Genomic DNA, 12,218 nt, shown 5'->3' with positions numbered 1-12,218 from the left:
ATGTCTCCCCCGTGCTGCCCGATGTCTCCCCCGTGCTGCCCGATGTCTCCCCCGTGCTGCCCGATGTCTCCCCCGTGCTGCCCGATGTCTGCCCCGTGCTGCCCGATGTCTCCCCGCTGCCCGATGTCTCCCCGTGCTGCTTGATGTCTCCCTGCTGCTTGATGTCTCCCTGCTGCCGTTCCGCGCGTATCTTCCGACAAGTAAGCAGATGTGCCGAACATCTGTAATCTATTCTTCACTGTGTTCTTCACTGTCTTTTTCACTTAAATGATCCTGTGTTCACTGTGTTCACTGTTTTTATTCTATTCTTCATTGTTCTTCACTGTGTTTTTTTAATTAAATGCTCGATCTCGAGCAGGGGAAATACTCGTCCGAGCAACGACCCGTTTCGAGTACCTTAATACTCGAACGAGCATCAAGCTCGGATGAGTATACTCGCTCATCTCTAGTCTTCTTCAAAAGGGGAATCAACCCAAAAACTTTAAAAGCTAAGAAATCAGCAAACAAAGTTTTAAGATGGTGTATCAGGGAGCTTATGTAAAAAGGTGCTGTAGCCCCAAATTTTGACAGGCTACACAATGCAGCAGATAAGCAAAGATTTTAGATGGTAACAGTGGCGTAACAAGACTGTAATGGGCTCAGGTGCTTTGTGTCGGGGCCCCTAAACTTTAACAAGCTACACACACGAGCAAGCAAGGTGTATAGATGGTGTAAAGATACCAGTATCCAAGCAACTACAGCAGCACTCAGCATATTGTCTTGAGTCCTTAACCCCCTTAAACAATCAATTACAAGGTCACCCTCAAAACTGCTTTGCTCTTTCCTATTAAACAGTGTCTCTTCCTATGCGTAGTTAGCAAGCTAATGGCTGGGATGATGCAGAATAAGAAATTTAAAGGGAACCTGTCAGCAGAAATTTACCTAAAAAAGACTACAATTAAGATGTCAAGCATCTAAACACCTTCCAGATAATGTTTTTACATCGCCCAGCATGACGCCATCCTCCAGAAAACTAACTTTGAAATTGGATAAAAACTGGTTGGTGGAGATCTAAAGTCAAGCCTATTGTACTTTCCATTGTACATCTCACTTCAAAGTTGATTTTTGGATGATGCCAACACCCTAGACAGTGAAAGAAACATGTGTAAGTGTTCATGATAAGGTACAGGAAGTGGTTTACTTGGTCACTTTTTAAAGCAGCTTTAACAGCATGTGATATCTCAGGGAATGGATAGCTGCTGATTATGTGTATGCCCTAACATGTGATATAGTGCTTTTAATTTCTACAATCACGTATTCACCATTTGTGGAAACTTTATTTCTATGAACTGCCATGAAATTCACAAAAAAGTTCAAATTCCAATTCATCTGAATTGCTTTGCACATCTCTAAATATTGCTTTTCCCATTCTACAAATAACTAACAGTTAACAACTGTTAACAATACACAACCTCTCATATATGCTTTTATAGGCAGAATGATTAAATCTAAAAATCAAAATGCTGTCTATGCAAGTCCCTCTATGTAGTAATGGATACCTGTTTGAAGATATTGGTTGATTTCACAGAATAACATAAAGGGGCTTTACAAAGGTAATTCCTGCTTTTGAAGAGTTCTTGACAATACTGTGAGTTTCCTGCTCCATTTGTTTAGGTAATGTAGGCCTAGCCACAAGAAAACCTTCATTAAGTGCTTGGATGAATTTTCTTCCTCACTTGGAATCGGTTCTCAGCTTGTAAGCATAAAAAGCTGTGATAAAAAAGTGGATCAGCAGTGACTTATTCCCTTTTAAAAATATATGTATTTATTCTTTCACTTCTGTTGTTTATATAGCACCAACACATATTCCAGAGATCATCAACACTCACATCTAAACTTTCTCATACATTTATGATAGGGTCAATGCTGACCAATGTTGGTTAAGTGGTTAATACTTGCTTCACTTTAGATATGTAGCACATTGAACTTTTTCAACATGGGTTGGATGTGTACAGCCCCCGCCCCCCACAAAAAAAAGAAAAATAGCTAGTCAATGTTTTACAGAATCTTATATAAAATACAGAAATGGTAGAGACATGAAAGGCACATATCAACAAAGCAAAGTTGACTTAAAGATTTGAGGCAATTTGAGACAAATATAAAAAAAAGAGGTGATGCAAGTCAAATTTTCAATATGCAGTACCCCATAGGAGAATATCTGAAATTTTAATTCACATAGAAGAGGCCTGCAGTGCTTTTGTTTTATTCATCACACTGCCTGCCTAAGGCATTTCAATTTATTTTCTCTTCACTGAATGGAATTTCAATACAGCATTGGAAGGGCTATCCTAAAGACTGTAAAGCTTCGCGATCAATAAAAGCAAACAATTTTATACCTTTGAGACATTCATTATTTATTTTTGAACTCCACATGGCGGTAGAGTGCTTTTCCACAAGCCATGTCAGCTGTCTTGAAGCTTGGATGTACAATACGTACATTGAAGTCAAGTAAGTCCACATGTTTATCTGCCAATGTGTCTTTTTATCCTCTACTTAGCATCATGATAGTTACTGGATTTCATAGAATTACTTTTGCGCAGCTTAATGTCTTATGTTTCTTTCTTTTCAACAAAGAGATTAGTTACTATGTCTTTTATTCTCCTTTTGCACACTTGAGTATTACCCGGGGTTTTGGAAAGATATTAGACCTACATGCAGATAGTGGATGTTATTAATAATCAGAAATGATTTCTGTGCATTGGAGTAAAAGTTGATGTGTTATAGGAGGAATGCATTTTTAAAACTAAAACTAATATGTGGAAATATTCAAATAAATGCAAAAGAGATCCACAATCTCATTACGAATAAGAATACTAACAGGTCTAGGTTTCATAATACGCAAGCAGTATGTAGATATATATATATATATATATATTCAAGCTTGAGTGTATCATGTGAGTCATCTGGATGCATATGGCTAGCTTAGAGATTGCATTTAATGGCTGTAATTGTAGCCAAGTCTTACAAGAGAAATATTTCAGATACAGACATCAGTGGTGCCGCACATGTCATCATTGATGTCCATGGCACATAGACTGGTCACATTTAGAGATTAGTGGATCAGAACCTCTCATTTGAGTTCAGGTGCATCTAGAAACTAGCCATGGCTATGACTGGCTAGGGGTGTGCTCTTGGCCAATCACAGAAATGGCTGGTAGCCAGGGACATAAATTTGCCACATTGGCTGTTCAGCAACCAATCTGACAAAATCACCGGGTCGTTCAGGGTGCACCCAAACCCTGAACTCAAACAGGAAGTACAGATCCTCTCATTCTATGATCAAAGGATACTATAGGCCTGTCGTCTACAAGAGAGAACATCTATTATACATGTACAAAACAGCAAAGGATTTCATCACTGGGGCAGTATCATATAGAAGAAATGTTGAATGGGCATAAATGAATAATGTAACTTGTAGAGGCTTAGCCTCTTTAGTACTACTTTAAGAATATGGTTGAAACTATAATTGTTGGGGACACTGATGCACTTCGTTTTGGAGGCACTGTGAGACTGCACTATAAGTGTCTGTACTTTGACACAATGATATCATTGGATACTAACTGCTTAGAAAAGGCAGTAAGACATATTTGCACTGCAGATGAGCTTCTGCCGCCTGCCTTTAGTGAAAATTAGATGCCTGGTGACAGGTTCCCTTTAATCTGCAATTTTCACTGCTACTCATATGGGGCTCTGCTGTTTCAGGAGCAAAGGGTTCAAATAACTAAAAAGTACACATCACTAGACTGAACTGGCACAAGTGGAATTAGGATATTGCCCCTGATGGCTCAAAATATATTCCCTCTTAGATTTATATTTACCTTATTTCTAAATGTCTAACTTATCCTTGAGCCAAAACCAGGACTTTTGCAACTGGATTTCTTATTTCAGTTCAACAATAAGTATTGCTCTACCTCCAAGAATCCCACTAATAAGGTTAGGTAAGGTCAGGAAATGAAACTTTCCTGTTTTAGATTACCAAAATTATTTATATTTTTCAAATTCAAAAGTTTACTCATATTTCATTAGTATTCGGCACCATTGCCCTTAAACTATATGAATTGGGTCACACATTTTGGATATAGCACCACAAGCTTTTCACAATAGTTGGTAGGAATTTGGGCCCATTCCTCCTGACAGAACTGATATAACAGCCATGTTTGGAGGCCACCTATTGATCTTTGCCCATAAATTTTCAATATCATTTAGATCAGGGCTTTGTGATGGCTCTCCAAAGCATTGGGAGATATTAATCACAAATGTCTGAGAGAAGAACTTTCCAGTTGCCGACAGCAACCAATCAGAGCTTTAATATTATAAACAGCGGTGAAAAAATGCAAGCTGAGCTCTGATAGGTTGCTATGGGCAACTAGATCAGTTCTGCTCGCACACATTTATGTTAAATCTCCCTGTGATGAAAGTATAGACCATACAGCCAGGGTAAGGGGGCATTAAGCTCAACATTGCCGGAACACATGTCACTCACTCCCCCAACCTTAACTAAATAACATAGTTAACTGGGTGGTATAGGCTTCAGGGGAAGAAAAAATGGAGAGTGTAATTTACTCTGTGGGGGGTGAAGCAACTGACACTTCCACAGACCTGAGGACTTTTTTTTAGAATTCCCTCCACTTTTTACAAAGAGACAAAAACTTAAAGGGGTATTTCGGGAATATGAACGTCTGATACAAAACCCCATAATGCTATAAATAAATGAATGTAACAAAACTCAATGTCATTAGTCACAATATGAAGCTTAAATAGTTTGATTTTATGATTCACAAAATTTTATGGCCTCCCTAAAGTTATCACCAAGATGGCTGCCACTGTATACTACAAGTCCCAAGATCCTTTAGTTCTCAATAACTCCTCCTCCCTCTTATGCTCTGCTCCTTGTGATGATGTAACAGGTTTTCTTGCTCTGTTACCATAGTAATGATGTGTAACTGCCATCACCACAACACGGGCCATACTGGATGCACTGCAACCAACTGACTACATCCAAACATAGAGGTGATCACATGACCTGCCCAGGACATGTGATGTGGACATGTGACCAGCGGCCATCTTCTATCCTGTGTATGCTCTGCAACGGACCGCGCGGAGGAAATTAACGGACTGATTAAAGGGCCAGTAGCATTTTAATTCTTCATTACAGTCTATGTCACCAGCATTTTCTGCTAAAGGGAGCAAAATTTTAAATAACAACTAATTACATATAAGCTTATATTTTAAGGACCCATTTATATTTGAATTATGCTGATTCCTGGAATACCCCTTTAAGAACTCCATATGTTAGTTATGGAGATATATATATGTACTGATAAATGTACTGATAAATCTGGGTTTCACTGAGGCTAGTGAAAGTGGACCTTCAACTATTCAGGATTGGATTGTGGGCAATTGTGGTGCCATACCAGAGGTTGTGTGGACAACCCTATCTCACTGATTACTTTTATTAGCATGGCTAGATCACTCATCATATTTAGCATTAAGCAGAAGAACACCAGATAACTGAAGTTATCAATAACAATTTTATTTGGCAGTGCTATTTTAACTGACTCTTTTGTGAATTATGAGTAAACAATAAAGCCAAAGTATCAAGCACTGCCCAGAGTGAAATCCCTAGCTCATGTATCTGCAAAGGCAATGCTAAGAGATGTATTCTTTTGGGAGTGCGTTATCTGTTTTATCCGGCATCAAGTTTCTGCAATAAGAAAAACATGGCCTGGAGTTTAGATGTGATTAATGTACAATAGAACCAGTAGTCAAAAAATTTCTGTTTGGATTATTAAAATTATATTTTGAATCTTTTTTCTCTTGGAATTTATTATGATCCAGGCACCGAGGCTGTGGTACTCTTCTTATATTTGATATCAATTGCTTCCCTCTAAAATCAACGTTGAGAATTATGCTAATGAGCCTGAATGGCTCTTCCGGGGGTTATCAAAGCCTCCCATGTTGTAGTTTCACAGGGTGTTAAACTGTCTCCCCCTCTGTCAGACTTTGCATGTTAAATCTGGTGCATGGTCCCACTGAGCACTGGAATGCCCAAATTTGCACAAATTTGTGTTGCATGAAGCATAGTGCAGCTGAGCCACAAAACGGTTGCGTGTGACACATATGTGGTATGGACCCTAGTGAATACACTAGTTTGCACTAGAAAGAATGTGCAAAGTTTACATTAAAACTGTCCCTTAGTATATGTAACCATGTGTCAGATGCAGCAAACCAGCTCCAGAACATAACATAGCCTCCTCCAATTTTTCAGTCTGTGAACATAGAGTTGATGTGTCAACATGTAGTTTTGCAAATTCCAGATTTGTTTTCAGCACTGGTGTCCTCTTTGGTCATCTCCCATTAAGTCAACTTTGGCTCAAACAACGAGGGATGGTGCAATCTGACACTGATATTCCTTGAGCTTGAAGTACAACTTTAACCTCTTTAGAAGTTTTTCTGGGCTATTTTGTTACCATTTGTATTATTTGTCTCTTTGGTTTGTCCTAAATATTTTCCCCCTGCTGCCACATCCAGGGAGGTTGGCTACAGTCCCATAAATCTTAAATTTCTGAATAATATGTGCAACTGTAGTCACAGGAACATCTAGCTGCTTGGAGATGATCTTATAATCTTTAATCAGGCCACTGACTGATTACAAGATTGTAGACACATACAATGCTAATTTGTGGACACATCTTGATTTAACCTGTACTTTTGCTCACAACTTTTTCAGCGGTACCATCACTTCTGTCCAAGCCTGCATCATGAGTTTTGTTAAAATTTTGTTGATGAACTATGTCTATGATGAGCAATGTCTGTCTTTGATTTGTTCATTTTTCTATAAATGTTTATTTTGACTTTTGTCAAATTCAAGTTATTTCTCTGACCATCTCTGGTCATTAAACAAGGAGTACCAACAATTTTGTCCATATATATTTTCTAATTTAAATAAATTTAGAAAATAAATGTATTTAAACACTGCCAATCTTAGTAAGAACAGCATTATTAAATTGTGATATGTGTTATCAGATCATATTATACACTAAGACACTAAGTAATAATAACATGCATCTGTTGTTTCCACAAATCAATTCTGTCATTTTTAGAGATGAGCTGATCTAGATTGGTACAAATCTGGCATTTTTCAGCCACCAAATCAAATCTAAACCTTTTTTGATTTGCATCGGACAAACCTTGCAAAATGCTGCTGTCATTCATCCCATAGATTTGGGAGGCGGAATTGGCGAGGGGAATGTAATACAATTGTAAATAAAATAAATAAAAGAAGATTGAAGCTTTTAATTGAAAAATCCGTGTTCCAGACAACGAGAGGGGGTTGTATACCAAAGGGAGCAGTATCGGCTCTAATGAAATAGATTTAGACCACAACTAAATATTTTGAAAAATCCAGGAATTCTTCTGCAAAGTGAGTCTTTGATATTTTGCTTACCAATAGTCACAATCAACTAAAGAAGTATCCGTACAGTTACATATATAAGTTGCTATCCAATCTCAAATGTGTTTTTTTTTATTTCTAGAATTAATACGGAAATATGAAAAACGATCTGAGTTGATACTGAATAACACCGGAGTGAGTATTACTAAAGGTAAGAAGTAAATAAGTAATGTCATATAAAAATAACACTTCCTAAACAATTAGTTGCTACTCAAGGATTTAGCCCTATGGGATATTGTAGCAGTTCTCTCTATGTTTTGCAATCCTTAATAATTACAATTTAAAGTAACTTCATTGACTGCAACTAACAATGTTGCCTATTAAAGGGATGTTACATTGATTAAATTCACTTGTCTATAGAACTATGTGAAATTCCTTTTCTAAAATAACCTTAAGTCCTCATAGACAAAGACCTACTGTATTTCAACTGCAGCAATCTAGTTAGTTTTTCTTTTGTTCAATGCTTGTTTTTATATGTTGTATATAAACAATTTTGCAAATGTATATAGAAATAATGGTAATGGGAATAATCATAATTATTCTCCTCCCCATTGTATAATCATGTCTTACCAATTTTTCTTCTTAGAAACAGGTTACTGCAGTTATGTATTGCAACATGTAAGTAAAATGAAATGTATGTTTATTAGAAAAGCACAGTATATTATATTCTCTGCTTAAATAAATCACATCATGAAAACCAGAATATCATTTTAATATCATTTAATTATTTATGATTTATACAGTATATACATTATAGGAATATATATTTTCATGAAAAAATCACTTTGAAATGTTAGGTTTTACTAAGGACATAAAAAGGACATTAGGACATAAAAAGTTTCATTTATTTGGCCATTTGTGAAAATCTAAGTACCCCTCATAAATCAATAGCTTGGAGAACCACCTTTAGGGTGGTTTCACATTGGCGTTTTTTTCACATCAGCGATTTTTTGCTGAACCTATTTTGGCCTATGGGCCTAGCTTCAAGTTTTCTCTTCCTGAAGCCAGGAACATAAAACCAATCTGTATGTGTCCATAAGCCAAAATGGGTTAAAGGGCATCTACCACCAGGATAAAGGACTGTATGCAAATGAGCCTGAGGGACTCCAGCCTTCATTGGTGTTAATGGAACCTGAGGCCCCTCAGGCTCATTTGCACTTAGTATTTCATTTAGGTGGTAGATGTCCTTGAAGTGAAAAATCACTGATTTAAAAAAAAAACACCAATTTGAAACCACCCAATAACTTTAAGAAAATGATTCCTTTATTATGACTTGATCAGTCTCTCACAAGTCTTCTTGTTTCTTCAGAACATTGGGACAGATTTATCAAGCTGTAAGTAAGAATGTTCTTAGTAGCCCAACCAATCACACCTCAGCTTTCATTTTACCAGTGCTCATGAATATTTAAAAGGAGAGCTGTAATTGGTTGGCATGGGCAACTAAGAACATTCTTACTTTTAGACAGCTTAATAAATCTTCCCCATAAAGGTTTGTTGACATTTATATATGCACAGCAATCTTAAGGTCCTGCCACATCATTTCAATTAAATGAAGTTATGAACTATTGTAACTCCTCAAACCCTTTTTTTAGCCATTTTATCCAAAATTTGCTGCTGTGCTTGGGATTATTGGGGGGATGCAGTAGTCCACTTTTGAATATGGCTTAATTTGCATCAAAAACTGTCTAAAATACCTTACACCACATTCATCAAGGCTTTTACATCTCTTTCTGTCACTTTTCTTACTAGTTTTACTAAGTGGCATGACCTCTGTCAAAGGGACATGATCATGCAAAAGGTGTAGACCAACTTAATGAAGGTCTAAAGTAGGACCTGACAGTCTTATGCTGCACCACAATTTATTATCACAGTGATAAATCTAACACAACAATAGTGTAGTGTAGGATAACGCAGAATAGGTGATAAAATTCCACCCTTGTCTTCCCCCAGTGTCAGCACTTTCTGTTTTCTAGATGTCCCCAGTCTGTAGTAAATGTTTAGTGGATCTAATGACTGAAAATACTCAGGATCTGCAACTGCAAAACAAGCCCAAAATGATCACCTTATCACCGCATTCTGTTGTCTGTGATTACCTGATCAATAAGCACTAATTTCTCCCTGCAGAGATAGAGTGATATTGACCAGAGAGATTCACACAACAGACACATGCATGTAATGTGTTTTCCTGTTATGGCCAGGGGACATCTTTATTTATAATGCCACAAGGCAAAAGTCCCATCATTAATGATTAGCCTATAAAACTAATAACAGAGGTTATCTAGATCAATAATACAAGCTTCAATAAGAACTTGCATACTGCATGTCATACCACTGATATCAAAAGGGAACCTGTCACCAGCTTTAACACCTCTAGACAAATCACATTCTCAGTTCTGTGCAGCGCTGCGTAATCTGTGTGCGCTATATAAATAAAGGAATTATTATCATTATTAGTATATGAAATATCCTTTTAGCATTCCCTCTTTTATGTTTAATCTATAGAAATATTGGGGGATATTTATCAGTGGCGTAGAATCCCTGAAATAACCGCAAATGTTAGATTATTACTAGCACTTGCGATTATTTTGCCCAATCCCCAACCTTCACGGCAGGGGGAGTGTAGAGGGTCTTGATGGGGGTGGAAGACAGGCATGACCGGCGAGGAGTGGGCCCACAGCTGTCCTCAAGCCTTCGCACTTGCTGCAGCAGGCAAATTTTCATATGTGAAAATTTGCACAACTTTTGATGCATCTAAATAAAGCATTTTAGATCCAAAATGTTTTTGCATGTTTTTTATGCATTTTTACATTGCTGTCTAAAATTTACTTTTGTATTACACTGTATTACACTGTGTTAGGAAAGTTTTTTTAAAACATTTAATAAAGTCTTTATAATACATAATTAATTAAATAAAATGAAAGTCCCCTAAACACCAACATTCCATATACACATTTAATAAAGTACAAAAAACTCCACAAAATCACATAAAAACTATGTATCCCAGTGTCCATGATAATCTGTACAATAAATCAGTAAAATGATTGGACCCACATAGTGAACGCTGTAAAAACAAAACCAGAAAAATGTGCAAAAAATTGAAATTTTTCATAAAATCCCTCTACAAAAATGTTCCAAAAAATGATTAAAAAAATGATGTGTGCCAAAATAGTACCACTGACAAGAACAACTCAACACATAAAAAATAAGCCCTAAACCAGCTCTGTCAACGAAGAAATATTAAAATTATTTCTCTGAAAAGATGGCAATACAAAAATGAATGAGATTTTCTCTATATCAGGTTTTCTTCAGTAAAATTAAATATAAATATATTTTTAAAAAACTATATACATGAGGCTTCACCATAATCGTAGTGATCTATAGAATAAAGACAATATTGTATTTTTAATGTACGGTGTATGGCCCCCCAAAGAGTACTTTTTCTCGATTTTCTTTTCTTCCACACATTCAAGAGTTAATAAAATCTCATCAATAAGCTAATGACCCCCTAAAATGAAGAATTTGTAAAGTGCATCTCATGTCGCAAAAATTGCCCTTATATGTCCAAAGTGCCAGAAAAAAATAAAGATTGTATAGCCAATAAAAAGTGGAAATGTGAATCTTCTCTGAATGGCGCAGCTTCTCTTTGAAGCCCTGGCATGTGTTCATACAGCAGGTGACCACCACATATGGGGGTTTGTTATAGTCAGGAGGGATTGGGTATTAAACTTTGTGGAGAGTTTTGGTATTTTATCCACTGATAATGTGCACATTTTTAAAATGCACCCAATTTTGTTTTAACCCCTGTAAAACAATTAAAGGGTTAACAAACTTCATAAACGTTGTTTTACGTAAGTTGAAGGGCATAGATTCTATAATGTGGTAATTTATATGGTTTTAATATTATTTAGGCCTCTCAAAGTGACTTGAAATCTGAGCAGGTCCCTCCAAAGTCTGATTTTGCATTTTTTATGAAATTGTGAAAAATCGCACCTCAAGTTCAAAGCCCCATAACATCCTACAAAAATGAGAAGATGCATAAAATCTGTGTCAACGTAAAGCAGTTAGTATTTTTTGCTGTTATAAATATGTGTTGAAAAAGAATTTGTGCTAGTTTTCATCAAATATCTGTTTTTTCATAAATAAATGCAAAACATACCAGCAAAATTTTTCAACAAATATGAAGTACAATGTGTCACAAGAAAACTATTTCAAAATCACTTGGATATTTTAAAGTATTTCAAAATTATAACAACTTATAGTTGTTGAAAAATGAGTTGCGTCGGGAAGGTACAAAGTGGCTTCAGCAGTAAGGAATTAAGGTCATTCCATAGACGCCCCCTTCTGTTTTTTTGGTAGCCAAAAGCAGGAGAGCTGCTGAAGCCTCCAGCATCTAGTCAGGTGTTATATCTTCTTCTCACATAAGCTAGACTACAGGCTTCTTAGGTATTTGTACCCCTGTGCCAACACATAAACAAAATCAGGAGGTATTTATTGTGCTCCCCTTTCCAGGAGGTGGAAAGGGGAAAATAATCTAGCATCTGCTATTATTTATGTGGTGTGACACAGAAGCCCTGATAAATGCCCCCTTTCCCGTGTGCCCCGTGTGCTCCTCCATGCAGGCTAAAGTCTCACTTACCTCTATGTGCTCCAGCGGCATCTCCCGTGGCTCGGTGCACACGTCCCCGCCTACTTGGGTGAATGCTTGCTGGCTCTGTAGAATTTAAAG

The 12,218-nt window shown here is 36.8% G+C and overlaps 1 protein-coding gene across 5 annotated transcripts in view; it reads left to right on the top strand.

Annotated features, from left to right (window-relative positions):
- Positions 1 to 12,218, top strand: part of MGAT4C (MGAT4 family member C) — a 91,576-nt gene that overhangs the window by 40,239 nt on the left and 39,119 nt on the right. For 4 of the 5 annotated variants that reach the window (XM_072146515.1, XM_072146517.1, XM_072146516.1 and 1 more), the window contains one exon: positions 7,575 to 7,643. The gene's annotated coding sequence lies outside the window, so the exon portion shown is untranslated. Of the gene's footprint in view, positions 1 to 4,442; positions 4,477 to 7,574; positions 7,644 to 12,218 lie in introns of those variants that run through there. The other variant, XM_072146518.1, reaches the window with a different exon arrangement.

Source organism: Engystomops pustulosus, chromosome 4 (genome assembly GCF_040894005.1).
Source record: "Engystomops pustulosus chromosome 4, aEngPut4.maternal, whole genome shotgun sequence".
In the NCBI taxonomy this organism is placed as follows: Eukaryota; Metazoa; Chordata; class Amphibia; order Anura; family Leptodactylidae; genus Engystomops; species Engystomops pustulosus.
The sequence above is the reverse complement of the archived record's forward strand: the minus strand, read 5'-3'. Positions and strand labels throughout refer to the sequence as shown.